Consider the following 27,962-nt stretch of genomic DNA (forward strand, 5'->3'; position numbering starts at 1 on the left):
AAATGCCAGAGCATGTAAACAATTGATAGACTTCATTCCCCTAAGCCGTGCAGTAAGGCATGTTTAGAAGAGCAGTCCTCAGTGACTACAGATGGAAAAAAGGTAAGATTAAACCGAGTCTAATTAAAATACCAAGCGCTGGAGTCATTTAATGTTACTGTAAATGTCTCCTCTGAAGTTCACAAAGCAGAACTCTCAAAGACTCTCTTCTTTCAGCTATAACATGCTGCCACTGTCGGGAGAAATCTATTTGATCTGCTCTTTTAAGGGTAAGATAGTGCCATTGATATGATATGATGTCTCGTGCCAGAAGAGAAGGGAACATTTTTTTTCTGTACCATTTATTTAATTTAATTCAATGTAAATTCAGGACTATTGACAATTCCATAGATTGTATAGAAGCCCATGCACCACCAATGTGTACCCCTGTGCGAACTTGGGTCCGCTTTACTTCACCACTGTAGTAACATGTATTCTTCAAAAGTCCAAGTCACCAGAGGATTCCATGAAAAAACATAGTTTTTATTTAATTAATACATAAAAAACACATTGCAACAATGTTTTTTTTTAAAATGTGCAACATTATCAACTAAGATATCATGTGATCTTTGAGACCTATGTAACAAATAAGCCTCAAAGAGATGTCTTAAGAAGAATTGGTACCCGGACATACATTTCCCTTGCAGCACCAACTGCAGGAAAATGTAACCAAGTGTGCAACCGGGCCTGGATGGGTAGGTGAGTCAGGGACAGCACATCCAACAGAAGTATTAGCGAAACTCTTCTTGCCTTGTCTACAGGCAGAGAGCTCCTCAATGAATGCGAGCTAAGCCACTGTGTCAGTTAAAGAAGCACTCCCACACCCCCCACTCTTAATATATTGCAATCATCAGATTATATAGCACTGTGTACTTACAATTGCTCATTTTGCCTTTCTACCCAGCTAATTCTTCTCTTCACCATTAGGTCTAGGACTAGTGATGGGCAGACCCATGGATGTTCGGGTCCGGCAGGTTCGGTCCAACATCTATTAAAAGTTCAATTCGGGTACCAGAACAGTACCCAAACCCGGAACCCATTCATATAAATGGGTGGCCCAAAAATCTGTGGTTTCCCACGCTATCATCAGCGTGACTGTGCTGGAAACAGGGGCTCTGATCGGCGGTAAGATCGTTACCGGTGGTTAGAGCGCTGCGGGATCACGCTGTCAGATGTCAGTGTGATCTTGCAGCTGTGACTTTGACCGGCGGTAAAAAGCTTACCGCTGTTCACAGGCGTCGGCTGATGAGAGTACTACTCCCATCAGCCTACGCCTGCTGTCACTGATAACAGCGAGAGCAGGCGCCACTGATGGGAGTTGTCATCAGCCAGCGCCTATGCTCAAAGTAAAGAAAAAAAAGGTTAAAATTAATAAATATTAAAATAAAAAACACAGTTCTACTCACTTAACACCAAATACCTGAAGTCTTTGTCCCCTGTAAAAAATCAAAAATGAAAAAACACCATAATACTCACACTAACGCCTAATCCCGAAGCCCATGTCACCTGTAAAAGAGAAAAATTATAAATACCATAATAATCACCTATCCAACTTAATCCATACTGTCCCACAATGATTCGGATCACTTGTATCAGCTGATGTGACTGCTCTACCCGGCAGCCGGCTACACACTGACCGGAGCGTAATTGCTCCTGCAGTGTAAGCACTGAGTTGCCATGAGAGAGATCACAGGAGTTCATCAGATGGTGAGCTCTGGTGATCTCACTTATGACACTGCAACTGCATGAGAAAGTTCTCATGTAGCAGCTGTGCCATAAGTGAGGTGACCGGGGTTCATCAGCTGATGAACTCCTGTGAACTCTCTCATGGCAGCTCAGCGCTATACACTGCCTGTGCAAGTGTTTAGCCTGCTGTCGTGTAGAGCAGTCATATCAGTGACTGATGATGTGACTGCCCTTCAAGTGATCCAGATTGTCATGGGACACTATGGATTATTTCATCAATTCAGACAGGTGAGGGATATGGTTGTTTCTATTTTTGCTTTTAACAGGGTACAATGGCTTCTGGGATTAGGTGTTAGGTGAGTATAAATTTGCACTCCCACTTGACGGCGGCTTACCCTGAATGTCCTTAGCAGCCCCTAGGATAGCTAGAGTATCAGTTCCTTAAGGTAAAAAGGAATCACACACAAAGCAACTGCAACTAACAAAAACTACAGCACAGTGAATGAATCCAACAAAGTCTATCACCAGCAGGAAACACCAATGAGGGAAGGTATTTAAAGCTGCACTCGAAAGGTGATAGGACAGGCAGAGTAAATAAAAATCACCTGTTACCCAAACACAACAGAAACAAAGATAACAGAACTTAAACACCCAAAAAACAGGTGTATTAGTTGTAGCTTAGCGGACAGAGATGCCAACTACAGAACACAGAATCAAGGGTTCGAATCCAGAAGCATGACAATTGCATTAAAATGTGCAGGGAGCGTCACAGGGAAGAAAGTTCATGAAAAACGCATTAGACATGGAGATAATACATATAGTCAGTATTATGCTCTATGGTAAGTAAATGTGCATTAAGGACATAGTCAAATAAGTAGAAAATAATAATTTTGCAAGTGAAAAGTAAAAATACGCTATTTATAAGATATAACATGACTAAATAACTCAGGAATAATTCAATAAAAGTCAAATGTAAACATATCATATATAAATATAGACTGACCTAAAGGTAAAGAACCCAGAACTCCAACGTACGTTTCTCCATGGCTTTCTCAAGGAATGGTTTAAATAGGGGTATAGTAACCTTTTAGAGAATGTTGTTTAACTGTGATCTCACGTGTAAGGCCAGAAGACAGAGATATATTGCTCTATTAGTAGTGGACACCAGTCTTTCTACTTGTGCGAAAAGTGGTGGATCAGATTCATCTTTACACATCTTCTATTTGCATCACTTGTGTCAATCAATTACCCGGTTATTGCTGGGTATAAGGTTTTACCAGCGCTTATTTACGGACAGACTTCCTGTCTAGTATTTTCATTAACAGCCCCTGCAGCTAGTCTCTTCCCAGTTAGAAATGTATAAAATGTAATTTGCACTTAGCAAGACAGCAAATATAACACAATTCAATTTAAGAGAGGTCTCATGTCTCCATGCGTATAGAGAAATTTACTTTAAAAGACATGAATAATAATAATGGGATAAATAATAAAGGGATGTGTCATGAGAGAATGACTGATTGTTTTCGTCAGGTTATTTCTGTTAAGCATTATTTTTTTTATTTGTTTTTTTTTATTTTCTGTGTCACTATCTCTATTAAAAATAAATCTTAAAGCACCACTCCAGCATTTTTTTATTCCAGCGCTGGAGTGGTGTAACTAATCTAAGTTCCCTGCCCCTAGCATTATACTTACCAGTTGTCATCTTCTGCTGTTCTCAGCACCTCTCAAGTCATCTTTTGCAGGTTGTCACCAGCCGGATCGCTCCACTGTTTGCTGGGAGATCCGAAAGTCACAACTCAAAGTAAGACTTTGAGAGCCAGAACAAGACCAAAAAGAGTCTCTCATAGATTTACATTGAGACTTTGGGACTGTTGCCTCTGATTTCCAGTCAGTCAGAACTTGCAGTCACAAGATGGCAGCGCGGGACCGGTGCAGCATCGGGAAAAGCTGAAGTCTGTCATAATAGGCTGATGTTTCCTGTTCTCTCATTATCATCATATTCAGGAGTACAATGAAAAGTAACATCTATGTAAAAATTAAACCATTCACGAAAGGAGATTGTCACGACTCACCTCCTTTCTCTCCATGCAGGAGGACCTCTGCACAGATCAGAGAGCATGCCTAGAAAACTGTCCTGTAAAAGACAATGAGACAGCTCATGTCTATTGCTGTCTGTGGTTTGTGTGGCTGCTTTAAAGCATGTCTCTAAATACAGCTATGGAGGGGATGGATTTGTGGAGGATCTAGTTTGAGTCGAATTTCCTGAATTTCACAAATTTCACATAAATTTGAAAATTTTGAGTTTCAATTTGTGGGTCGCAAACAAAAGGTGTCTGGCACCATTACCCACACTGCTGATGCATCGGAGAGGAGGCAAACATCAATTTACATTGTTGTGCAGCCTTTCCCATAATACCCTGCAGCTATTACATCTTACCGATTATCATACCTTGTATAGTGGTGGTCAGTACCTGGACCATGACAGATCAACGGTTCCCAACAGAGCACAGTTCGTATGAGTCGTTGTCCATCTCCAGAGTCACTTAGAAAGTCTCTCTCTCCAGTAGAGTGTATGCTCTTATGGTCAGTGGGGTCCTTTCTCTCCTATATAGTGTAAGCTCTTATGGTCAGCGGGGTCCTCTCTTTCTTGCCTGTAAAGTGTAATCTCTTATGGTCAGCCAGGTCCTCTCTCCTGTAGCGTGGAAGCTCTTATGGGCAGAGGGGTCTTCTCTCTACTATAGTGTGTAAGCTCTTATGGTCAGTGGGTTCCTCTCTCTCTCTCCTGTAGAGTGTGTGGTAGGACGACTCGCTCGGCCACTTCCGGAAGTATACTCAGGAACCCGGGTTTTCTTTGCAGGCTTTATTAACAGCATAAGGCTATGTGCCCACGATGCGTTTTTTAAGCGATTCCGCAGCGGCAAAAACGCTGCAGAAACACTTAAAAAACGCTTGGTAGAAGGCCTGCCATGTTCCCCAATGATAATCCGCATGTGGTGTGCACATGCTGCGGAAATTTCCGCCACGGGTTATTATTGCGGAAAAAAACGCAGCACTACCAATTATTTTGCGGAAGCGCTGCGTTTTCGCTGCCACTGACTTTCATTGGAGTGCTTGGATTCCGCATCACTGCATGTGTACATGCAGAATCCAAACGTTTCAATGTGCGGATGGTACCCGGGTGTGGAGGAGAGGAGACTCTCATCCAGACCCGGGTACCATAAAACCTGTAAAAAAAAGAATAAAATAAAAAATAAATATTATATTTACCTTCTGATGGCCCGCGGTCTCCTTGTCTTCGCTTGCCAGCAACTCACGGTGGACTGAAGGACCTACGCTGATGTCATAGTCATGTGACGGCAGGTCCTTCAGTGCAGTGTACCGCGAGCTGCCGGCAAGCCAGGACGGAGCGAAGCAACACTCCGGGGGCCATCAGAAGGCAAGTATAGATTTATTTTTTTATTTTTTACCATTCTTTAAGGTCACAGTATATAAATCCATGCCGTTTGCAAGGATTTATATAGTGTGACCAAGTTGACAAGCACTTTCCAAGCGATGCTAAAATCGCTTGGAAAGCGTTTGTCAACCCGCATGCGGAAATGCATGTGAAGAACGCTTCACATCCGCTTGTCCCTGGCAGGAAAAACGCATGTACAATCCGCATGCGTTTTTTCTGCCAGGGAGATGCTGAAATGCTCAGGAAAAAATCCTGAGCACTTCTGCATCGTGGGCAAGTAGCCTAAAGCTCTGCACTCCCACAAAACAAACACAGCCTTACTTAGCAAAACAATAAAACAAAACAAAGAACTGTAGCAAAGTCCATATATGTGTGTGCTTTTTGCCCACACAGGTCATTTCCAGCCTTCAGCTGCTACCTGAGCTATGGCTGTCCAGTCTGGAGACCTTGCCTCTCCAAACACAACACAGAGAAAAAGAAAAAGACTGAACATTTAAACGTTGCTCAGCCACACCCCTCATAAATCATACCAGTGACTCTGTCACATATCCCCCCCCTCTGCCCAAAGCACCTTCCGAAACCAGACAAGGAATTCTAGAAAGGGTATCAGCGTTCCAGTGTTAGTTCCCGGGCCTATGTGTGAAAGTTGAAGTCCTGAAGAACTAGGAACCATCTAGTTACCCTGGCATTTTTACCCCTCTTTTCCCTCAACCATCTCAACGGGACATGGTCTGACACCAACTTAAACTTCTGGCCTAGTAGGTAGTAGTTTAGTGTATCAACAGCCCACTTTATGGCTAAACACTCTTTTTCTACTATTGCGTAGTTTTTCTCACAGGATGAAAGCTTCTGGCTCAGATAGAGAATGGGATGCTCTTCCCCATTTATCTCTTGAGAGAGTACGGCTCTTAGACCAACCTCTGAAGCATCTGTCTGGAACACAAACTCTCTCTTGAAGTCTGGTGCGACTAGGACCGGCTGTTTACGCAGTGCTGACTTCAACAGTTGAAACGCGGTCTCTAGTTCCTCCGTCCACTTCACCATGGTTGATCTGGTGCCTTTTAGGAGATCCGGCAGTGGCGCGGCCTTCATGTCAAAATTTGGGATAAACCGCCGGTAATATCCCACAATTCCCAGGAACACTCTCACTTGCTTCTTGGAGAGCGGTTTCGGCCAGGTCTGGATTGCCTCCACTTTATTTACTTGCGGCTTTATTTCGCTTCTTCCAACGACATAGCCCAAGTACTTGGCCTCCTCTTTTCCGACGGCACATTTTTTTGGATTTATAGTAAATCCTGCCTTCCTTAGAGCATCCAGAACAACCTGTAGCTTAGGTAGATGACTAGCCCAGTCTGGGCTAAAGACTATAAGGTCGTCAAGATAGGCTGCGGCATACTTCTTATGTGGGGTTAGGATCCGATCCATGGCCCTCTGGAAGGTGGCTGGGGTCCCCTGTAGTCCAAACGGCATCCGAGTATATTGAAAGCACCCATCAGGTGTCGAGAAAGCCGTCTTCTCCTTGGCTGTCTCGGACATGGGGATCTGCCAGTAGCCCTTCATCAGGTCAAGAGTGGTGATGTACCTTGCCGGTCCAAGCCTCTCGATGAGTTCGTCAACGCAGGGCATCAGGTACGTGTCACGCTTGGACACCTCATTCAGCCGGTAGTAGTCATTACACAACCTCTAAAAACACTCTCCATTGGGTTTTGGCACGAGTACGATTGGGCTCGACCACCCACTCTTTGACTCCTCTATCACCCCAAGGTCTAGCATCCTCTTTACCTCGTCAGAGATCACCTTCCGGCGTGCTTCCGGAATCCGGTACGGCTTCAGATTCACTCTTACATGTGGCTCTGTCAGTACGTATGCCCCGGCAACTCTGAGAACAACTCCCGATTTCGCTGTAGCAGTTCTCGACATTGTTGCTTCTGGGCCAGCGATAGAGTCTCTGCTATAGTGACCTCTTGCACCTTGCCTTCAGGAGGGGCTCGCAGGGAAGGAGTTTCCACCGGTTCCCGGTCCCGACACAGCTTGAGCAAGTTCACATGGTATACTTGGTGCGGTTTTCTTTGGCCAGGCTGGTGGACTCGGTAGTTCACTTCACTGAATTTCTCCACCACCTCATACGGGCCTTGCCACTTGGCCAGGAATTTACTTTCGACAGTGGGAATGAGGTCTAGGAGACCCCTTGGATGCCGGCCATATAGAAGCTCAAACGAAGAGAAGCGAGTGGAGGCTTGGGGAACTCCCCTGACGGAAAACATTAGAAACAGAAGCAGGTAGTCCCAGTCTCGACCATCCTTCTCGACTATCTTTTTGAGCATTGCTTTCAGAGTCTTATTAAAGCGCTCTACTAGGCCATTGGTCTGTGGATGGTAAACAGAGGTTCGCAGCTGGGTAATCCGAAGCACTTTACACAGCTCCTTCATCACCTTGCTCATGAATGGGGTTCCTTGGTCCATCAGGATTTCCTTCGGCAGGCCGATACTGGCAAAGATGTGGACCAGTTCCCAAGCTATGCTCCTACTGGACGAGTTCCTTAAGTGTACCGTTTCGGGGTACCGGGTCGCATAGTCCATGGTGACCAAGATATATTGGTGGCCCCAGGCCGATTTAACTAAGTGGCCCATGAGGTCCATGGCAATCCTCTCAAAGGGAACTTCTATCACAGCTAGTGGAACTAAGGGGCTATGGAAGTGGGAGGTGAGTGCGGTTATCTGGCACGTGGGGCAGGACCTACAATAGTTTAAGATCTCCCGGTAACATCCTGTCCAATAAAACCTCCTCACTATTCTCTCCTGAGTTTTATCCACCCCTATGTGTCCCCCCAGAATATGTGAGTGTGCCATATCCAGTACCCTCCGTCGGTATGGTCCTGGCACTAACAGTTGTACCACTGTCTCGCTGCCCCTTAGTTTAGTCACATGATGCAGCAACTCCCCCTGAACTGCAAAGTGGAGGAACCTGGTATCGGCCTCCGGCTCTTGGGCAACCCCATTACGTACAGTAACCTGGTCAAACGCCCCCTTTAAGGTCAGGTCCTGAACTTGAGCAGTCCCAAAGTTTCCTCCAGACACATCCAACTCAGGGAGGTCGGCCTCCTCGGTCACTGTCTCAACTTCATCGCCGGCAAAGACGCACAGTGGGAGTTCATTTACTTGAGACTTCATCGGGGGTTCTTCTCCAGGGACCTGGCTTATTCCCATACTACTTAGTCCGGTTCCCTTCCCCCACAAGTCCCAAAATAAAGAAAAATCACTGCCCAGTATGGCGAGATGTATCAGGTCCTTAACCACCACGACCTCGTGGGACTGGGTGCCACAGTCTGTTCCCACTGTCACTATGGCCACGGGATAGTCTTTGGCGTCGCCATGGATGCACCGAACACCCACAGTTTTGGACGGGATCAACTGGTGGGGAAGGGTAGCTCTGATTAAAGTCACCAGAATCCCAGAGTCCAACAGTCCAAGCACCGTTACTCCATTAATGGATACGGCACATGCCTGCGGCCCCTCACAGGGTCGACAGTCCGCACTGCAGGCTGGATAAGCATAATAGGAACCTCGTCTTCCTTGGCTGCAGTCCATGGGCTCAGGTGACATATGACACCGGGTGGCTACATGTCCAGGGTTGTGACACCGCCAGCAGACTATATCTTTAACAACAGTCCTTGTGGCACCTTTTTCATCATCATCTCTGAAGAATTGATTCACTTCAGCAGCGCAGCCTACCTACGTGTTTATCCAACTGGATCCAATATCTCCTGGAGGATTTATCTTCCAGCCACGGGGCAGCAGCAGCTGTTTTTCTTCATGCCTTCATAGGAGTTGTGCCTGTCACAACTCCATCAGGTGAGTGTAACCAGCACTCTCCTACTCTCCCTCCATAGGGTATCACCCTATTGTGTGCTCTGTTCCCCACATTTAGATCTACATAACAACAGTCCTTGTGGCACCTTCAGTGGGAGTGGGACGCCCCCCAGTGGTGGCTTTAGACCCCTTCCGTGGTGAACCCGCCCCTTTTTGGGTATCCCAGTACGGAGAAATGACTATATCCGGTTTCCCGAGGGATTTCTCAACCACCTGATACCTTTCTACCAGGCCGATGAAGTCATCTGCGTTCTGGGGATCACCCTGGGCAACACAAGTCTGTACCGACTTGGGAAGGAAGTGCACGAATCTATCAATCACCACCCGCTCAACCATCTGGGCCGGAGTGGAGGACTCTGGCTGCAACCACTTCTGAACGAGATGCAGTAGGTCAAACATCTGCGATTGAGGGGGTTTGTCGCTGGCATACGTCCAGTGGTGGACTCGTTGGGCTCTCACCGCCATATTCACTCCCAGGCGTGCTAAGAGCTCTGTCTTTAGCTTGGCATATTCCTTGGCATCCTGCAATGACAAGTCGTAATATGCCTTTTGGGGTTCACTCAACAAATATGGCGCCAGAATCTCTTCCCACTGTTCTGGTGGAAGTCTCTCCCGTTCAGCCACCCTCTCAAAGACTGTCAGAAAGGCTTCTACATCATCCCCGGGGGTCATTTTCTGCCCGTCTTACCGCCTTCCTGACGTGGGAGTCATCAGTCGGCCCTGGGGGAGGGGCGGTTGCTCTGCCCTGGATGGCGTCCGTCAGAAGCTGTATCTGCTGTTGCTGCTCCTGCTGGTGCTGCTGCTGCGACTTTTGCTGCAACTGGATCTGTTGCATTAACAGTTTGGTTGTCTTCTGATGCTGCTGCTGGCTCTGCTGCATGCTCTGCTGGCTCTGCAAGAGCTGCTGGTGCATCTGTTGTTGGCTCTGCACCAGGTGCTTAATGAGCTCCTCCATGCTGCCAGACTTCTCTGGTTGGCTGGCGGCCTTCACCCAGGACGTCCACCGGTCTCTGTGGCAGGTACATATGTTCCTGGAATCTTGCCCGCACACTCACACCAACTGTGGTAGGACGACTCGCTCGGCCACTTCTGGAAGTAGACTCAGGAACCTGGGTTTTCTTTGCAGGCTTTATTAACAGCATAAAGCAATGCACTCCAGCAAAATAAGCACAGCCTTACTTGGCAAAACAACAAAACAAAACAAAAAACTGTAGCAGAGTCCATATATGTGTGTGCTTTTTGCCCACACAGGTTATGTCCAGCCTTCAGCTCCCTCCTGAGCTATGGCTGTCCAGTCTGGAGACCTTGCCTCTCCAAACACAACACAGAGAAAAAGAAAAGGACTGAACATTTAAACGTTGCTCAGCCACACCCTGAGGTGGAGGTATGGGGAATGACGTCCCTCCCATCTCTATGTCATTCCCCTAATACCACGCCCTTTAAATGAGTTAACCCTCCAGCATATAACATGCAGGCAGAATGTGTATTGGTTTCAGTTCACACCGGCTAGCAACCTGTGCAACACATACCTCCCCTCATAAATCATACCAGTGACTCTGTCACAAGTGTACTCTCTTATGGTCAACCAGGTTCTCTCTCCTGTAGCATGTAAGCTCTTATGGTCAGCGGGGTCTTCTCTCTCTACTATAGAGTGGAAGCTCTTATGGTCAGCGGGGTCTTCTCTCTCTTCTGTAGAGTGTAAGCTCTTATGGTCAGCGGGGTCTTCTCTCTCTACTATAGAGTGGAAGCTCTTATGGTCAGTGGGGTCCTCTCTCTCCTATAGAGTGTAAGCTCTTATGGTCAGTGGGGTACTCTCTCTCCTGTAGTATGTAAGCTCTTATGATCAGCAGGGTCTTCTCGCTCACTGTTAACAGATTCTCAGGCAATATGACTGCTTCCATAATTATATATAGTAAATAGAAGTAAAAAAAACCCTACAATTAAAAATTAAAGAAAGAATATATATCACTAACAGGTTTTTCAATTATTTATTGTAATTATTACAATATAGCATAGGTGTCCCATTCCCTTTAAGAAACATTTTACAAGAAAAAGTGTTGCCTTTTGAAATATTATGGCCCTTGATGTCATTTGCTGCAAGTACCAGTTTCCTCTTATGCACAGAGCATACAATTAAGACCAGAATCATACATCCATGTTTCGCGGTCTGACTGTGCCTATGAGGCTGATAAGTTAAGACCCGTGGCCAGATCATGCTCGGCCTTACTGCTCCTTCATATGGCTATGATTTTTCTCCTCCACAAAAAAGTCCGAATTTCATCAATGTGTTTAATAAGTGTCATCAGAGTTTTGTCACTGTGTCAGTTAATATTGTCAGAGTCTCATCTAGGATGAAAGAAAAACGAATGGACATTTCTCAAGCTTCTGAAACAGTCCATGAAAAAATGGGGAATTGGATGTTTCGCCCCCAGCAGTTCGCCCCCAGCAATTCGCCCCCGGGTACATTTCGCCCCCGGGTACATTTCGTCCCCTGCATTTGGCCCCCAGGATGTTTTACCCCCGCACATATCGCCCCCAGTTCGCCCCGGTCCGGGGTCGAAACGTGCGGCCGCGAAATGTGCGGGGGAGAATCTTTCTGGGGGCGAAATGATAGGGGCGAAATGTGCGGGGGCAAAATGTACTTGGGGTCGAACTGATAGGGGCGAACTGCTGGGGGCAAATTGCTGGGGGGAAACTTCCTATAACCGAAAAAATGACAGCACATGGATAGCATTCAAGAGCTATCTGATATTTTCATGGGCCCATAGAATTGCATTGATGATATTGATCCAACATTTGGATCTGTACTGATCACTGGAAAAAAATAGACATGTGAACAGCCCTATAGACTATCATAGGTATGAAAAACACAAAAAAGAAAAACACTCGTACGAGAAAAACTGCCTTCAGAATGATCCCTTGGCTATGTTCCCACCATGAGCTTTTGGTGAGTTTTTTCAGATATCCTGCAGCATTTCTGCACCTATTAAGTAGAATAGGTTACTTGCATTTTTTCGAAAATACGCAGAGTAAAAAAACTCACCAAAAACTCATCGTGGGAACGTAACCTAACAGAGAAATTTGGAGCTGCGTACAATGTTAGCCACAGCTACCAAGCTAATTACATCTGTGAGTAATTATGAAGTCATTATCTTAGTGGGACATTAAAATAATGAAGTAACATTAAGGTAAAAGCAGCAAGAGTTGCTTAAAGCTTGATTAAAGGATTTCCGTGTACTTTTTTTTTTGCTCTTGCTAAATAATATTGCAATGCTAGATAAGCTAAGTGGTAAGGAATTAAAGTAGGATGGTTACACCACACATGGTCTGATGTATAATACCTATTGTACGGTAAGCTTTGTTATGACACTCATTGAATGCTGCAATCTGTTTTTTTGGAGAGACAATATTGATTGATTTACATTTCTTTAATCTACCCTCAGATGTTGTAATATTAATTGCACATATTAGTAAATAGATCTCTTGGACTTGATAAGGCCAGTATACTTACATTGAAAATATATGAGAGTTTGCATAATCCATTTTAAGTTTATAGTTTAACACAATCTCCATCCACCTTGTCTAATTGATAGCTCTTCAGTGTACCTCCTCCTCCCTGCTGCTGCTGCGATCCCACACTGATCAGTACAAGCTGCAGCTGTCAGTCAGGCTGGATGAGTGATGATAGAATACACTTCACCTCAGGAGCTCTCTCACTCTTTACCTGAACTCATAAAAATGTTTATTTTAATTTCGGGATTAAACAGTAAATTCTGACATAGATTTTCAAGGTAAGTGCACCAGCCTCACTAGGTCTGAGAAATGTTTTTAATAATGTTTGTTTTATGAAATCTAGTGACAGTTCTGCTTAAAAGACATGTGCAAGCATCACGTAAATATCTGCAAAACTTAAAGGGCTTGTCCACTACTTGGACAACCTCTTCTTAAAGGGAACCCGTCACAAGACAAAACACTATTAACCTGCAGAAATGGGGTTAAATTGCAGGATAATAGTGTAGCCAAACGCTGCAGGGAGAAAATGAACTTTATTCCCCCGGCAGAGTTCGGGTTTCAGTCACAAGGGCGGCGCCAGCACTGGATCAGTCACCGCTCTGCATTGGGGCCAGTTGTCAGTCAGTAGTGAGGACGCGGTTACACCCGTCACTCTATATACACTACTACATTAGTTTAGTAGCTGTGGCTAACACTGTATGCAGCACCAAATTTCTCTTGTTAGGCCACGGCCCCACTATCAGTATTCAGTCAGTATTTTTTCTCAGGAGTGGGAGCAAAAACCAGGCGAGGAACAATCAGAGAAAAGGTATAATAGAAACAAGTCACCAATTCTGCATTTATCACCCACTCCTGGTTTTGGCTCCCACTCCTGATAAAAATACTGACCGAATACTGATAGTGGGGCCGTGACCATAGGCTATGTTCCCACATTGAAATTTGGTGAGTTTTGTACGCTATATATTCGCGAAAAAATGCAAGTAACCAATCTTACTTAATGGGTGCAGAAATGGTGCAACATCAAAACTAAACAAATGCTCCTCGTGGGAACATAGCCTAAGGCTATGTTCACATATCATGGTTTTTTTGTGTCACAAATCTGCAGCAAAACTTTATCTTCAGGGGCATTTTGTTCAGTATTTTTATTGCAGTTTTGGTGCTTTTTTGTTGTGTTTTTGGTGTGTTTTTTCAGCATTTTTTTCACTGTCCTTCTGTGTCTATTTATCCATGTACATAAAGTTCTGTGAAACAAAAGAACCCCATTCTATTTTGCCATAAAAAACGCTGATGCAAATTTTGGTGAGTTTTTTCAGCATTTTCTCAGCGTTTTTTCACCACCCATTACTTCCTATGGGTGAAAAAACGCTGAGAAAATGCTGAATAAACGCTGATTGAAGTGACATATTCTATTTTCCAAAAATACATGCAAGGCACAAACTACGGAACAAAAAAAAAGATGATATGTGAGCAGATAATTCTGGTTTCTCATAGACTTTGCTGGTACTGCAAAAGGCAGCTGAAAAATTTGCATAAAAATCTGCAGCAAAAAACGCTGAAAAAACCATGATGTGTGAACATAGCCTTAGGGTTCATTCTGATGGCAGTTTTTCTTGTACGAGTGCTATCTGTATTTTTTGTACCTATGATAGTCTCTACTGGGTAGTTTACATGTCTGATTTTGTTTTTCTGCTGACAGGTTCCCTTTAAATCCTGTAGTCTCCTGTGTAGAATAAAAAAAAGTTATAGTCACCTCCCACATGGGCGCCATTCCAATGATGTTGTCTCCTGACGTTCGCCTAACGTTGTTATGCCATGTGTGTACTGCAGCCTATCAGCCATCACTGATTTCATTATTTTTCACTACAGCAAGCTGACAAATGCGATTCTGGTTTTACAAATATAATGAATGTTCCTTTTTATATATCCATATTTTTTGTGGACCTATTGTCCGCAAACAAAAAAAAAACAACGGAGACATGACCTAATTAGATCCGTGTGGGGGATCAAACTCACCAACGCAGGTCGATGGCCCCATGAAAAATTACAAAGATGTCATCCACGTGCCATCCGTTCTTTACTATTTAATGACGAGGAGAAGCTAATACATTTTTCCTTTGTTATAAAAGAAAACCAAATGCAACAAGGATTGTTAAAACTGACACTTGGACCAAACATTGGTCCATTTTACTGAAAAAAAAAACATGGACCATTTTTCATGCCTGATAAAAAAAAAAGGATATGTGAAACCGGCCTCGTTAAGAATATTCTCATAGAGGAATTGAGCATCAAACATAATCATGTCATTTCTAAACCACAGAACTTTTGATGTCTACAATGTCACACTACTATTTTATTTCCTATTTCTCGGATCTTGAGAAAAGAATGCTATTATCTTATTATATTTTCCTAAACTTATTTAAAGGGGTTCTCCAGTAATGAGAAATTATCACCTATCCATGTGATAACAGATCAGGGGAGATCCGACCTTTGGGAGCCGCACTGATGGAGCGGTGGTGCACGTGCCCAACCCCGCATTATTCATTCCCTATGGGGCTGCCGAGCGATGCACTTGGCTTTTTCCGGAAGCCCCATAGGGAATGAATGGAGCAGCGGCCGAGCATGAGCACTGCTGCATTATTATAGTGAGGATCAAAGTTCTCTGATCTTCCGATCGGTGCCTGTCCCAGCTATCAGTCCCCCACCAATCAAGTAAGGCTATGGAATAACTTATCTTCAAAGGACAATCCCTTTAATTTATTTAACTGATTCCCTGCCAAATCTGGATGTCAACACCTTCCTTCACTTACATACAGTATATTATGCATATCTTTCGAAAAGTTTATATCCCACATGCAATCGATATTATAAAAGAAGGAAATGGTGATTATGCAGCACATTTAACAATGTCTGTTCCTTTCCAACAGAATGAGAAAGAGTAAACGCTTAGTACATTCCACCAGTAGGACATTTAGGGTCAGAAATGGAAAAGTAATAATATAGGAATTTTAAACAGGTCCAGAAACTGAAATTTGCAGATTTTCCTCCATTTGTGTATTAAATCTCAGGCTGATTACCACACATACAAGGCAAGTACGACTGAACTCATGGGGAGGTGAAATGATCTAGAGCTTGTGTAAGGCAAAAGTCACACTAGCGTATTTTCTCTCACCCTAGAGAATCAGGCCGATTATACTAATAACAATCTGATCAAACTCTGATCACAGTGATCTTAGTGGGATCCGATTTTCTTGAATGAGGAGAAGATGGAGAAAAAAAATTCTTTATCTTCTCCATTCTGACAGTCCATGAAAATCGGACTACACTCAGATGTCGTCCGAGTGCAGTCCAATGGTTTGCACGCACTCATTGACTTGCATGGCGAAGTGCGATCTGATAATCCAACTGTGACTTTTTTCTTTGCACCGACTCAATCCAAGGAAAATATCGGACATATAGACGGCCCAATAGAATAACATTGGTCTGAGTGAGATCTGATGTTTTGTTGAATCGCACTGAGACCGAAAATACAGTCATGTGCACAAGCTCTAAGGATGTACAGAATGCAATTAAAATACAATTACCCTTTGGGTAGGGATGAGCAGGTCCGAAGTTTACCCTGGACCCGAACCCAATAGAAGTCAATGGGGACCCAAACTTTGGTGCTTTAAAATGGCTGAAAAAATGGTCATAGTAAGGTCTAGGGGGCTGCAAAAGAAAGCAAAATGGGGATACGAGTAGGAAATTGCCCTGCAAACAAATGTGGGTAGGTAAATGACCTACAATAATGTAGAATGAAAACAATAAAAAAATAATAATTTTGAACCAGGAGGCGAAGTCCAAGTGAAGGAGGAGGTTGAGGTGGAGGTGGACGTGGCAGTGTAGGTGGAAGATGCGTAGGAGGAGGAGGTAGGCGACACTGTTTTTGTGTTTTGTTTTTATTTTTTTTTGGGGGAGGGTAATCTGAAAGCAGGCCCTGTGGGGCCACTCTGCATACAGGCAGTGTAATAATCTTCTGGCCACTCTCTTTAGGTCGTGTGATATTCTGCACTTTTTGGGGTGCAAAGAATGTGAAGAGCATCAAATAGGGGATTTGGCCATTTTGCTGCTGGTGGTGTTGGTATAGCTGCTGCAGTGAGAGAGAGGATGTGGTTGATCTGTGCCATCTACATGCCCAAATGAAACACCTCCCTCTGGTGCACGCAGGCGTGTAAGGTTAGACTTTATTATTAGTGATGAGCGAGCATACTCGCAAGTACTCGCCCGAGCATCTCAGTACTCGAGATGCTCAGAGCTTGCCGAGTACTTGCGAGATGCTCGGGCGGGAACTCGGGTCCCCTCCCTGCATGTTTGGCGGTCTTTACAGTCCCAATCAACATGCAGGGATTGCCTGCCACTCACTGTAATGCCACAGCCATGATGGTTGTGGCATTACAGTGATTGGCTGGCCGCACAGCGTCATCGGGTCTATATCAGACCTGGCGCCGCTGTGTTTCTCAGTCTACTCCGCAATCAGGCAGTGTAGGGAGAGGTGCTGCTGAGCTAGGGAGAGATTTACTTGTGTATTAGGTAGTGTAGGGAGAGAACAAGTACATCACACATATCCATCTCAACAAACAGTCCTTCTGAGGACTAATCCATCTGCAGAGATATCAGGCAGACAGTGTATATAGGCAGGCAGGCAGTGTATATAACAGACTGCAGTGCATATAGCACAAAAGGCTCCATTCCAGTTCTGCCTTCTGCTGCTGTTAGACATTTCTAGACAAAGGCCCAGGTCTCAGGGGCCAGGAATACTTTTTTTTGGATCTTAATCCTCATTATTTGCTTAAAAAGCAATCCAGAGAACACCGTTTTCTGCGCCATTTGCTTGTTGGCACTGCAGAATACAGCCAGGTCCTTTCCATATTACAGCACTAAAAATCCAGCTATTTAAAACTGTGGTTTGTCCGTCACACGGATCACATATAATTGCGCTGAAAATACTGCCACTTTCGGCCTCCATTCAAATTTTTTTTCAGTGTGTCAGCAAAGTTTTTGACACCGGTTTGCTGTTCAAAATAGTTACCTACAGGCCAGGTATTTAAAACTGAGGTTTGTCCGTCACACGGATCACATATATGTTTTCTGAAAATTCTGCCATTTGTGACCTTCATTCTAATTTTTTTTCAGTGTGTCAGCAAAGTTTTTGACACCAGTTTGCTGTTCAAAATAGTTATCTACAGGCCAGGTATTTAAAACTGTGGTTTCTCCATCATACGCATTACATATAACGGCTCCAAATTCAGCCATTTGTAGTGAGCGTGGAAGATATTGTCCTTCATTTAAAATTGGCAAGGCGCGTGGCAAGGGACGGGGAACTGGACGTGATGGTGAAGGTGGTGGTGCATGCAGAGGCCGAGGCCGTGGGCAAGCTGAAATTGTGCCACAACAAACACCCACATCTTCTCGCCCGACCTTCCTGTCCCAATTCCTAGGGGACCTCAGCACACCACTATTGAACCCAGAGCAGTGTCAAAAGGTTGCTGGTTGGATAGCGAATAATGCTTCCAGTCACTTAGCCACCACCACCTCCCTGTCTTCCACACGGTCAAGTCTCAATAGCCGTGAATCTGGACTGCATATTCCTCACCCTGAACCTCCTTCCTCCCACCATGCAGAGTGCCCGGAGACAACTGATCCCACAATTGAACACTCCAAAGAGTTGTTCACTTTTCCATTTATAGATTCAGGCCTCTCGCCCGGTCCACTTGAAGTGGGTCAAGAGGCGATTGCATGTAGCTATGCCCAAATATTTGAGCAGCCACGGTCACACAAAGGCGACGGTGGGAAAGTGTCACAAGAGGTGGATGATGAATAGACACAATTGCCAGAAAGTCAGGAGGAGGACATGCAGAGCGAGGACAGCAGCACACAGGGGGAGGGAGGCAGAGCACCCCAACAGGCAGGAAGAAGCAGTGTGGTGGCCGCAGACAGAAGGCAGGCAACCATTCCCCTTAACACCAACACAAAGAAAGTTGCCAGTACAACTGTTAGGTCTTCCCGAGTCTGATTGTTTTTTAAAGACTCTGCCGATAGCCGCAAAAAGGCCATTTGCACCACAAGCCAGGCCAGCATCAGCAGGGGTGGCAAAACTAGCAGCCTGACCACCACCAGCATGATCAGGCACATGGCAGCAAAGCACCCGACTTTGTGGGCCGAACCCCAGGGTCCAGGAACAGTGTCTGCAGGTGGTACCATTGCTTCTTCCACTGTTGTGCATGCAAGCCAATCCCCTGTCCATGGTGCATGCAAAGATGCCTCCTGCCCTGCACCTGTCATTGCACACTCTCAAGTAGCAGCATCAGGAAGCACGTCCACGTCCTCGTCCCAGCGCAGCGTTCAGTTGTCCATACACCGATCCTTGAAACCCAAGCGCAAATACGCATCCAACGCCACACAGACCTCACTACTAAACTCCCACATTTCACGACTGCTTGCGCTCGAAATGTTGCCTTTTAGGCTCATGGAGATGGAAGCATTCCGCAACCTGATAGCGGAGGCCGTCCCACAGTACTCGGTCCCCAGCCGCCACTATTTCTCCTGGTGTGCAATCCCTGCATTACACAAGCACGTGTCCCAAAACATTAGCCGTACCCTCAACAATGCAGTTACCCGGAAAGTCTACCTAACCACGGACATGTGGACAAGTGCTTGTGGGCAGTGAGGGTACATCTCGCTGATGGCACACTGGGTTAACATAGTGGAAGCCGGGACCCAGTCGGACCTTGGGGCGGAACACGTCATCACAACTCCAAGGATTGCGGGCCCTAGGTCAATCAGGGTTGCCCTCACAGTTTACAGGTCCTGCACCTCATCCTCCTCAGCCTCCTCCTCCTCTTCAGTCTCCATCTCCGAAATGACCACATCAGTCACAAGCTGGAAGCACTGCAGCACTGCCTCGGCCAAGCGACGACAGGCTGTGCTGAAGCTAATATGCTTAAGTGACAAACTGCACAATGCTGAAGAGTTGTGGACAGCTCTGAAAGAGCAGGCAGATCTGTGGCTCACACCGCTGAACCTACAGCCAGGCATGGCCGTGTGTGACAATGGCCGGAACCTGGAGGCGGCTCTGAGGCGAGGCGAGCTCACACATGTACCATGCCTGGCCCATGTGCTTAACCTCGTGGTTCAGCGGTTTCTCAAATCCTACCCGAGCTGCCGGATCTTCTTGTTAAAGTATGCCGCCTGTGTACCCATTTTAGAAAGTCACCTACAGCTTCCACCGCCCTTGCCGTGTTTCAGCGACATTTTCAGCTTCCCGCTCACAAACTGGTATGTGATGTCCCCACACGTTGGAACTCTACACTGCAGATGTTGGGAAGGATTTGTGAGCAGAAGAGGGCAGTTGTTGAATACAAGCATCAACAAGGCCGTCGGTATTCAGTTCAGATTCCACACATAAGACCTCAGGAGTGGACATGGATGTCAAACATACAGTACAGACCAAAAGTTTGGACACACCTTCTCATTTAAAGATTTTTCTGTATTTTCATGACTATGAAAATTGTACAGTCACACTGAAGGCATCAAAACTATGAATTAACACATGTGGAATTATATACTTAACAAAAAAGTGTGAAACAACTGAAAATATGTCTTATATTCTAGCGGCAAAAACGCTGCAGAAGCTCTTAAAAAACGCATGGTAGAAGGCCTGCCATGTTCCCTAATGATAATCCGCATGTGCTATTCACATGCTGCGGAAATTTCCGCTGCGGATTATCATTGCGGAAAAAAACGCAGCACTACCAATTATTTTGCGGAAGTGCTTGCATTAGAACGCGCCAATTCCACAAGACTGCATCTGTACTTGCGTAATTGGCGCGTTCTAATGTGCGGATGGTTCCCGGGTGTGGAGGACAGGAGACTCTCCTCCTCACCCAGGTACCATTAAAAGCTGTAAAAAAAAGAATAAAATAAAAAATAAAGATTATATTCACCTTCCGACGGCCCCCGGACTCCTTCCCTGTGCTTGCCTGCAGATCGCGCAGGACTGAAGGACATGCGGTGACGTCACAGTCATGTGACGGCAGGTCCTTCAGTACAGCGCACCGTGATCTGCCGGCAGCCAGCACAGGAGCGCAGCAAGACTGCAGGGGCCATCGGAAGCTAAGTATAGGTTTATTTTTTATTTTTTTACATTCTCTCGGGTCACACTATATAAATCCATGCCGTTTGCATGGATTTATATAGTGCGACCGAGTTGTCAAGCACTTTCCAAGTGATGCTAAAATCGCTTGGAAAGCGCTTGTCAACCCGCATGCGGAAATGCAAGTGAAGAACGCTTAATTTCCGCATGTCCCTGGCAGGAAAACGCATGTACAATCCGCATGCGTTTTTTTTCTGCCAGGAAGATGCAGAAACGCTCAGAAAAAAATCCTGAGCATTTCTGCATCGTGGGCACATAGCTGCTTTTTTCTTGCCATAAGGCTAAGTAAAGAAAAACGAGTGGCCATCATTACTTTAAGAAATGAAGGTCAGTCAGTCCGAAAAATTGGGAAAACTTTACAAGTGTCCCCAAGTGCAGTTGCAAAAACCATCAAGCGCTACAAAGAAACTGGATCACATGAGGACCGCCCCAGGAAAGGAAGACCAAGAATCACCTCTGCTTCTGAGGATAAGTTTATTTGAGTCACCAGCCTCAGAAATCGCAGGTTAACAGCAGCTCAGATTAGAGACCAGGTCAATGCCACACAGAGTTCTAGCAGCAGACACATCTCTTCAACAACTGTTAAGAGGAGACTTTGTGCAGCAGGCCTTCATGGTAAAATAGCTGCTAGGAAACCACTGCTAAGGACAGGCAACAAGCAGAAGTGACTTGTTTGGGCTAAAGAACACAAGGAATGGACATTAGACCAGTGGAAATCTGTGCTTTGGTCTGATTAGTCCAAATTTGAGATCTTTGGTTCCAACCACCATGTTTTTGTGCGACACAGAAAAGGTGAACGGATGGACTCTACATGCCTGGTTCCCACCGTGAAGCATGGAGGAGGAGGTGTGATGGTGTGGGGGTGCTTTGCTGGTGACACTTGGGGATTTATTCAAAATTGAAGGCATACTGAACCAGCATGGCTACCACAGCATCTTGCAGCAGCATGCTATTCCATCCAGTTTGCGTTTAGTTGGACCATCATTTATTTTTCAACAGGACAATGACCCCAAACACACCTCCAGGCTGTGTAAGGGCTATTTGATCAAGAAGGAGAGTGATGGAGTGCTACGCCAGATGACCTGGCCTCCACAGACACCAGACCTGAACCCAATCGAGATGGTTTGGGGTGAGCTGGACCGCAGAGTCACACTTTTTTGCTAAGCATATAATTCCACATGTGTTAATTCATAGTTTTGATGCCTTCAGTGTGAATGTACAAATTTCAAAGTCATGAAAATACAGAAAAATCTTTCAATGAGAAGGTGTATCCAAACTTTTGGTCTGTACTGTATGTACCAACCTCCAAAACTTTGAGGACTCCACCAAGATGGTGAGCGGCGATGACGCCATAATTAGCATCACCATCCCACTTCTCTGTCTTCTGAAATACTCTCTGATCACAGTCAAAGAGGATGCATTGCAGGCGGAGCATGATGAGATGGAGCAAGGAACCATACAGGGTGATTACACACAGCCCAGCCTCATCTCATCCCAACGTGGATTGGGTGACAATGAGGAAGAGGAGGAGGAGGATGAACAGGAGCTATTATCATGCACTCTAGACGGTACTACCTGCACAACTGTCATACCCTCTGTTCAGCGTGGATGGCCAGAGGACAGAGAGGAGGAGGAGGTGGAGAGCATGGTCAGTCATCCTCTTGGTGAGGACATGGAAGTCTTGCCTGTTAGCAGTCTGGCATGTGTGGCGCCCTGCTGTGCATTGGTGCCACAGAACCCAGAAGGGTGCACGGATGGACTTCTCCACAAGAGGCCCTCACTACATTCATACACCTCCACCTACCACCTCAGACCAGCAGAGGGAGCCCGTTAGGGATATATAAAGGGAAGGTGGAGCCAGGCATATCACTCTTGGTCTTAGTTTCATTTCAGTCTGTGAGTGTCCAGACAGGAACTCAGCTCTGAGTGAGCAGAGAGCGGTGAAGACGAAGCACGCCGGCTGCCAAGTAGTGAGGGCCCCGAGTGTGGTCGACGGTGGGAAGAAAGAAGTAGCAAGGGGGGCAGAGGAGCATACCATGCTCACCCCGATATATATACCGGACACCGGGTCCGCGCCTACAGGGACTCCTTATACCCAGTAGGAACCACCGGAACCCCTGGAGAACTACAGGTCCCAGGTCCACCTAATGCTGATTGTAGTACCAGGTCTAGGAGTCACAGAGGTCCCAGCGTCCAGGGAGAGTGATCTCCAAAGAGAAAGCCCTACCACCAGGTCAGCAGGTGCAGAGAGAGACAGTAAACAAGCTAGGCCCAGCTCCAGGCAGGCCTGAAGCTTAGAGAATAAAGCAACGGATCAGGTGGCCCCATACCCGCTCACTGGGGAGAGTCCAGAAGTGCGCCCTTCACCTGGAGTACCCTGGACCGTGCCTGCAGCATCACCAGTAAAGGTAATGAAGCTTACCCCCATGTGAGTGTCCGTCCTTCCTCCGGGACCGTCCTGCCGTCTCTCCCCTGCATCACCATCCAGTACAGCCCCCACGCTGCCCTGAGGCCCGCTCCACCTGTGGGGAGCGATTCCATCACAAGCTGCCCTATCATCTGTCTCAGAGGACTGTTGCAGCGCTGGTGATCCTCACCAGACACCACAGGTGGCATCACGAAAATCCAAAAAGTCCCCATATAAAAGTATTCCCCCATTTTCACTGACCGCCCTGGGTCACGGACCGGGCCAGCCACCGTGATATCCCCTGCAAGCAGCCAGAGGCCTGCCTGCCGAGTACCCCACGGTCCTGGGGGCGCGTCACATGCATGGCTGAGTTTATCTAGCGCTGCCTTTCCCATGACCTTCGCTTTCTCAAAATTTTGGGTGACAGTCATTACGGGTTGGTGACACTTCTAGACCCACGCTACAAGGAGAACTTTATATCTCTTATTCCTGAGGCGGACAGGTCTACAAAAATGGGGCAGTACCAGAAGGCCCTTGTTGCGGAACTATTAAAAAAATTCCCATCTGAAAACGCTGGCGGCAGAGGTCACAGTTCGTTGGCAACCAAGGAGTACAGGCGAGAGAGACACAACTTCAATCCAGCAGAGGCCGGAGAACACTGTCAAAGTTCTGGGAGAATTTTCTCAGCCCCTCCCATCGCACAAGCACTGAGGAGCGGGGTATTTTCACAAGGAGTGCAAAGTTTGGGAAGATGCTGAGGGAGTATCTTGCCGACCGTACCAACGTCCTCCGTGATTCCTCTGTGCCTTATAATTATTGATATCCAAGCTGGATACGTGGAATGAACTGGCTCTCTAAGCCTTGGAGGTCCTAGCCTGCCCTGCCGCCAGCGTTTTATCAGAGCGGGTTTTTAGTGCCGCTTTTGGAATTATAACTGATAAGCGCATCCGCCTATCAACTGAAAATGCTGACAGGCTGACTCTTATAAAAATGACCAAGGGCTGGGTTTGGCCAGACTTCTCAACACCACCGAATAAGCGTAACATAAACTCAAATCCAGTGTCTTTTTTTGGGAGGTGTATTCCCATGCACCTCTTCACACCCACACATGGGTATACGATTCCCGATTTTGGCTATTTGCTCTTGTCCTCACCTTCTCATCATCCTCATCCGCCACCACTATTTCACCAGGGTGGACCGTGGTCCGTGATGCAACACCCACATCATTTTTTTAAAGGGTGTTTATGATGCCCGTAAAAATTTTTTTGTATACAGTATGTTCATGTATACCCCCCAGGGGTAAATGTTTGTCAGCCCATACACTTATTGCATGGGTATTACAAGTATGGGAGACCCGCTCCTTTCTAATGGGAACATTTTTTTATGAGGCCCTCCTCCACGTCTCTTCCAAGGGGCATTGGAGTACCTCCCAACTTTTGTCAGCCCTTGCATTTACTGCATAGGCAAACCCAATGTGAGACCCTCTTCCTAATAATGGAACATTTTTTTTCAGGAGGCCCTCCACTATGTTTCTTCCAAGGGGCATTGGAGTACCTCCAAATTTTTGGCAACCCTTGCATTCACTGCATAGGCAAACACAATGGAAGACCCACTTCCTAATAATGGGAACATTGTTTTCAGGAGGCCCTCTGACCTCCAAGTCTCTTCCACGGGGCATTGGAGTGCCTCCAAATGTTTGGCAACCCTTGCATTCACTGCATAGGCAAACACAATGGGAGACCTACTTCCTAATAGTGGGAACATTTTTTTTCATGAGGCCCTCCTCTATGTCTCTTCCAAGGGGCATTGGAGTGCGTCTAAATTTTGGGCAACCCTGCCGCTCACTGCATATGTAATAACAGTATAGGAAACCCACTTTTTAGTAATTGGAACAATAAAACATAGCCGGCTGATGGCTCTCTAAGAATAGTAAAGGCCGCCTGATGGCCCTATAAAAATAGGCTTTGTGACTTTCAGAATCCCTCCTTCATAAATGAAACACGATGTGTCTGATGATATCTCACACACCACATGGCCAGATAAGGTTGTAAAATGTTAAAATGACATTTCCTGGTGAATGCATTTGTCACGGTTGAAAGCAATGCAAAAGTGCAAAAACGCATCAAAAACACTACGTGTGTACATAGTCCAAGGTGTGGAGGAGCATTTTTGTTTTTGGTTATTTATTTTGCTTTATATGCAAGTCATTACCCTGAAAAAGATGTTCCTTAACATATTTCCCAGGAAAGTCCATTTTGGTTTCTTTTTTGTATGTTTTATTGTGAGTCCCTAAAAGTGGTGTAATACCTCTGACAACGTTGTTGACAGAAGTGACCTGGGAGTCAGAAATGCTTCCAGGGTTCTGCCCCATGCAGTTCCCATGTCATTTGAGCACTGTTCCCATCGATTTGGGCAATTTTTAGGCCGTCTGCAGACCGCCGGGGGAAGCCACCTGAAAAATGCTTGAGTTTCCCATAGACTTACATTGGACTCGTTGCTCAGTTCGAGCACCCGAGTATTCCAATGTGCTCGACCCGGGCATCGAGCACTCGATCATTTTAGTGCTCGCCTATCACTGTTCATTATCTATGCACCTGTTGTGTGTGGTGGCTATGGCTATAGTTGCTGTTCCTGTGCTGTGTCGTGACCTGGAGCCATAGGGGCTTTGCCTTGCAGCTTGTGTACTGTGGGGCATCTGGGTCTCTCCCCCTGCTGGCGGGGCATTGCTTCACCAGTGGCTCATACCTTTAAGGTCAGGGACCCGCTAAGAGATCTGCCATGACGTGGCAGTGGGCTTCATACAGTCTGATCAGATAAACTAAGAACCTCATTTTCAGTTTTGTAAATTTTGTAAATTTTTGCTTAGCAACAATAGTTCAATATATGATTTATGGATGTACGGTCCATGCCTTTTTTCTACAGTGAAGGGTTGGACATGTTGGATTTCAACAAGCCCAGTTGTTTGCTTCTCTACTAGAGGAGTTTGGAAGCAGCCCGTTTTCAACCACCATCGAGTACACATGCCCGCACAGTGGAGCTGACAATGACTATACTCAGGGGAGTTAGAAGGAATAGATGTCGGATATCTAAAGTCTATGGCCATCTCAACTCTCTGCCTATAAAGGTTCACACCTGGCAGATCCCACTGACTTATAATGGGTTTATCGGACTTCTGTGTCTTCTTTGTCCGGCAGAATAGTGGAGCTGAGATGTTATCTCAATTGTCAGGGGCGACAGACACTTCAGGAAACAGAACCCTGATGCCACAATGTGAAGAGACTTCAGCCCCCAGGAAAGCTCCACATTTGATGTACTACATTTTGTTACCGCTGGTAATCATTGCTTGTGATTATTTGTTTTCCTTTAGAAAGTTGCAGATATGGTCTTCAACATGAAAAGACTTAAGAACAGTGATGGATGTTTTTATAATGTGTCTGTATTATCAACCCTCACGGTTTGGACTTCAAACGCCCGACAAAGTGAAAACTATCAAACTACATCCAGATTTCCAGAGTGCTGATGCTGCAGTTCCCACAGAGATCTGTTCCCGTTCTGAAGCCGGCCCGCTCTGGCAAATAAATTACAGACCAACAGATGAAGTAATGTAGGAGCATATACAGTATGCAGCCATGACATATCACAAAATTAGCCAGCTATTAAAACAATGAAAGTTACATTTTCATGACCAAATAAAATTCATACATTTTTTTTTCTGTGTTCTATCTGTTTCTGAAACATCTTGACCGTGACCTTTGTGGCAACCATTGCAGTTCCAACAGGAGTCTTTAGGCTCTGTTCACACATAATTCCTGAACTGCATTTGGTGTATGGCCTTGAAAAGTACTGGTGGAAATGATGAAAATATCCTGGAATAGCATAGTAGATTACACTATTGTATTGTATGCATCAAACAATAAAAAATGTATTCCACAAGATATGTAGTTTTTGACATTGCAGGTTCTTCTGCAGAATTTCTGCACCTATTAAATAAATTAAGTTTCCTTCCGGGGAATTTTCACTGTGTTTTTTTACATGCGTTATTATCATGTTTTTGACTTTACGTTTTTTCATGTCTCTTTTTGGTTTGTCATGTTTTAAATAAAGCTGCTTTGTTTTTGATACTTCCTGGTATTTAGCATTGACAAAACTTTATCGATACAGTCATGTGCGGATTATATGCGTTTTAGTGCGTTTCCGCAGCGGCATGTGCATTTTTTTACTCATGGATTTTTCACATATACACTGTGTGCAGAATTATTAGGCAAGTTGTATTTTAGAGGATTATTTTTATTATTGATCAACAACTATGTTCTCAATCAACCCAAAAGACTCAAATATCCAAGCTTAATATTTTTGGAAGTTGGAGTGGGATTTTTTTAGATTTGGCTATTTTAGGAGGATATCTGTTTGTGCAGGTAACTATTACTGTGCAGAATTATTAGGCAACTTAATAAAAACCAAATATAATCCCATCTCACTTGTTTATTTTCACCAGGTAATCCAATATCAGTGCACAAAATTTAGAAATAAAAACTTCTGACATGCAAAAACAAAAACCAAAAATATTAGTGATCAATATAGCCACCTTTCTTTATGATGACACTCAACAGCCTTCTATCCATAGATTCTGTAAGTTGCTTGATCTGTTTTCGATCAACATTGCGTGCAGCAGCCACCACAGCCTCCCAGACACTGTTCCGAGAGGTGTACTGCTTTCCCTCCCTGTAGATCTCACATTTTATGATGAACAACAGGTTCTCTATGGGGTTCAGATCAGGTGAACAAGGGAGCCATGTCATTATTTTT

General features: G+C 45.4%; 1 long non-coding RNA gene across 1 annotated transcript; it reads left to right on the top strand.

The window, feature by feature from the left end:
* Positions 1–26,902, top strand: LOC141264208 (uncharacterized). The gene is made up of 3 exons (XR_012319829.1): positions 1–102; positions 217–269; positions 26,524–26,902. It is a non-coding gene; the product is annotated as an uncharacterized lncRNA (long non-coding RNA).
* The last annotated feature ends 1,060 nt before the right edge of the window (positions 26,903–27,962 follow it).

This window comes from Phyllobates terribilis, unplaced genomic scaffold (assembly GCF_046119375.1).
Source record: "Phyllobates terribilis strain yellow unplaced genomic scaffold, ASM4611937v1 Scaffold_4__5_contigs__length_816908805, whole genome shotgun sequence".
Classification (NCBI taxonomy): domain Eukaryota; kingdom Metazoa; phylum Chordata; class Amphibia; order Anura; family Dendrobatidae; genus Phyllobates; species Phyllobates terribilis.